A 3,907-nucleotide genomic window follows, 5' to 3' on the forward strand; every position below is an offset into this window, starting at 1 on the left:
CTGGTCATCAACGGCACGCAGACCTACGAGGGGTCCGAGGACGAGGGCGTCCCCATGTGACCGCGCGTCCGCCGGACTCTCCCCCGCCCGCGCTCGCTCGGCTCACGTAAAACGGTGTCACCCAGGCGCGTCGTACATGCGCGGGTCGTCGTCGTTTCCCTTCCCCTTCCACGCGCTCGACCAGTCCGACGTGCCGTACATGAAGGTCAGGTTGATGCGGTAGGCGCCGTAGTCGCGCCGGAAGTAGAACGGCCGCGTCTCGTGGACGAGCTTCGACCGGAAGACGACGCAGCGGTTCGATTTGTGGTCCACGTCGACGAAGGCCGCGCCCGCGACGTGCCGCCGCACGGCCCGGAAGTCGCGGTTCGCCTCGGGGAACGGCACGTGGTCCGGCACGGACGCGCCGTAGACGCGGAGCCCGCCGGACCCGTCGACGAGGTTGTGCTCGTCGGCCGTGACCCAGCAGTTCACCGTAAAGGCGCCCTCGTCCGCGTGGGGCCGGATGCCCATGTCGCTCCTGTGGCCGTGGTACTTGTAGCCCCAGGCCTGGACGAGCCGCGCCTTGCCGATGACGGGCTCCAGCAGCGCCTGGAGCTCGTCGACGACCTGGAGCAGGAGGCCCGACGCGAGGCCGTCCTCGAGGTAGGCGCCCAGGTGGCCCCGCTTGACGTCGTACCACACCGTCGACTCGACGAGCTGCCGCCGCAACAGCGCGAGCGCGTCGTCCGCGAAGACGTCGTCCAGGACGAGCACGGACGCGCCGTCGTCCAGGGCGTCGCCGGCGCTCAGGGTCCGGCGGCGCACCGCGGGCGCCGCCAGCGCCGCCGGCGAGAAGACGTGCGCCGCGGCGTCGAGCGTCGCGAGCACCGCCAAAAACCGCGCGTCGTCGTCCGCGTCCGGCTCGTAGAAGTCCGGCTCCAGCAGCGACAGGAGCGACACGGTGTCCGTGTCGCCGTCGCCGCAGAGGGGCGCGAGGCGGTCCGCGACGCGCGCGTACGCGCCCGCGAGCTTCCGCGCCGCGTCGCCGTCGCTCCCGCCGGCGAGGCCGACGGCGCGCAACAGGTCGCGCACGTCGTCGTCGAAGCGAAAATCCGCGAGCGCCGCGAGGTGCGCGTACTGCGCCGCGTTGTGCCGGAGCTTCGCGGGCGTGGCGCCGAAGGCGCGCCGCGCGCCCGGCGGCCGGTCGTAGAGGGGCAGCCCGCCCATGGCCATGCGCACGCTCCGCCCCTCGTCGCCCAGCGCCACCTCGACGAAGTTGGCGCGCGCGGGCACGATCGACGACACGAGGGACTCGAGGAGCGCGGCCCGCGAGAAGTCCGCGGCGACGGCGGGCACGCGGCGCCGCCGCCGCAGCAGCTCGCCGAAGGCCGCCGCCGCGAGATCCGGCGTGCCCGCCCGCGCGACGCGCGCGACGCCCGCGAGGTTCAGGAGCGCGTCGCTCCGGTTGGCGGCGCCGAGGCCGTCGCAGCCGGCGGCCGCGGCCTCCGCGAGCTCCGCGGCCGCGAGCAGCGCGTCGCCCTCGCGGCTCCCCGGCGCCGGCGCGACGTTGGACACGAAGACGCCCGTCGCCTGGAGGAGCACCATGACCAGGAGGTGGGACCGCTCGAGGCCCGGGGCCGTCCAGGCGCGCTCGGCGTCGCCCGAGACGTAGCGGCTCAAAGCGCACGCGGCCGCCCAGGCGTCCCCGCGGTCCAGCAGCTCCGCGGGGCTGTCGTACCAGGACCGCTCGCGGGCGTCGTCGTCGCCGCAGGCCGCCGCGGCGGCGGCGGCGGCCGGCGACGGCCGCGGCGCCGCGCACGCGAGCGATCCGTAGAGGTCCGCGTACTGCGAAGCCATGCGGTCGAAACCCAAATCCCGGCCGCCGTCGAGGCCGCGCACGCGGCGCGCCGCGCGGGCGCCGCGGCCCGCCGCCGCCGCCGGGTCCTCGACGGCGTCGACGAGCGCCGCGACGAGCGCGGCGACGGACGGCGTCCTCACGATCGTGCCGTGGTCCGCGCGGGCGCCGAGGTACTCCGACACGCCCCCGACGCCGAAGCTCACGACGGGCACGGCCTCGGCCATGGCCTCGACGTTGCACATGCAGAAGGTCTCCTCGAGGACGTTGCTGTGGACGACGACGTCCATCGTCGTCGCGATCGCCGCGCGGACGTGCTCGGGCGCGAGCCAGCCCGCGAAGTGCATCGTCGCCGCGCCGGGTGCACTGTCGCCGTCGTGGAAGGCGGCCCCCGTCACGCGCAGGCCGAGGCGCGCCGCGAGGCCCTCGAGGGCCGCGCGCAGGGGCCCGTCGCCCAGGACGACGAACGACGCGGACGCGGGCCGGTCCGCGTAGAGCGCCGCGACCGCGGCCGCGGCCCGCACGAAGAGGCCCGGCGACTTCTGGGGCGCCAGGCGGGACACGAAGCCGATCCGCAGCGGGCGCGAACCGTTCCGCCGCGGCGGGGGCGCCGCGGCCGCGCCGTCGAGCGTAATTCCCGGCGGGACGACGTAGAGCGGCGCCGCGGCGCCGCGCGAGGCCCAGAACCTGGCCGCGAAGCCGCTCGGGAGCACGAGGCCCGCGACCGGCGTGGCGTCCGCGGCGCCGGCGCCCGTCGGGAGCGAGCCCCACCACAGGTTCGCGGGCTCGTTGAGCGCGCTCGGCACGCCGGCGAGGCGCGCGCACTCGACGATCGCGCGGTCCGTCGCCCGGAAGTTCTCGTGGTTCGTGAAGGACACGACGTCGGCGCCGGCGAAGATGTCCAGGAGGTCGCCGACGGCGTGAACCAGCTCGTCGGGCAGGTCCGCGCGCGACTCGTAGGCCGCTAGAGCGAGCGCGAGCGACGCGCCGACGTCGTCGCGGCCGTGGGCGTCGAGCACGGCGAGGGGCACCTCCATGGCGTAGCGCTCGACGCGAATGTCTAGATCCTCGAGCAACGCCTCCAGCGGCAGCTGCTTCGCCGCGTCGCCGCCCGCCGCGGACGCGAAGACGAGGTCGAAGGCCTTGGAGCCGTCCGGTAAGAGGACGCGCGGCAGCCGCCGCGCCTGCTCCAGCGCGAGCATGGACTGGCCGCCGAGCTGCAGGCTCCCGACGAGCACGACGCGGATGGGCCGCCCGCGCGCCGCGACGCACGCGCCGTGCGCGAACGGCGCCTCCGACGGCCGCCGCGGCGCGGCGGCGGCGGACGCCGCGGCCGAAGGGCTCGTCGACGTCCCGCAGGATGCGCTCGCCGGGCCGCGGCGCGAGGTCGAAGACGACGGACGCGACGCGGCCCTCGTCGACGCGCGCGCCCTCGAAGACGGCGACCTCGACGACGTGCGTGCCCAGCCGCAGGCTCACCTCGAGCGCGCTCGACGGCAGCGGCGGGCCCATGACCGTCGCCTCGCCGCGGTCGAAGCGGATCCAGAGGCCGAGGGCCGACGGGTCCGACGGGAGGTCGTAGTAATGCAGGACGATGCGCACGGTGCGCAGGTTCCGCGCGTCCGGCGCCGGCGCCTCCGCGGCGCCGTAGACGACGGCGTCGGTCGCCGGCTCGGCGATGACGACGAAGGGCCGCAGGTCGAGGCCGCCGGCGCAGCCGGCGAGCGCCAGCAGATGCAGGAGGCGCCGCATCGCTAACGGATTTTAGAAGGCTGCGACCATCGCGCTGGGCTGCCCCGCGGCTGCACCTTCTGGTTCAATGCCAACGAGTGCACGAGCTGAAGCAGGCCGAAGCTGGGGCAGGCCGAGCGTCTGGTCCGACGCTGGTGGCCGACGCCGGGATCTCCCGGGGCGGCACCTCCCTGTGTCGGGGGGGTTCCCTCCGACACAAGACCCTCCCCCGGCGCCAGCGCCGCCATGGAGGACTCGGAGGCTCTGCGCAACAGCATCGGGCGCTGGGTCAAGGGCCGCATCCTGGGACGAGGCGCCCAGGGCACGGTGTTCCTGTCCCAG

The sequence above is a fragment of the Aureococcus anophagefferens genome (assembly GCF_000186865.1).
Source record: "Aureococcus anophagefferens unplaced genomic scaffold AURANscaffold_3, whole genome shotgun sequence".
Lineage (NCBI taxonomy): Eukaryota > Pelagophyceae > Pelagomonadales > Pelagomonadaceae > Aureococcus > Aureococcus anophagefferens.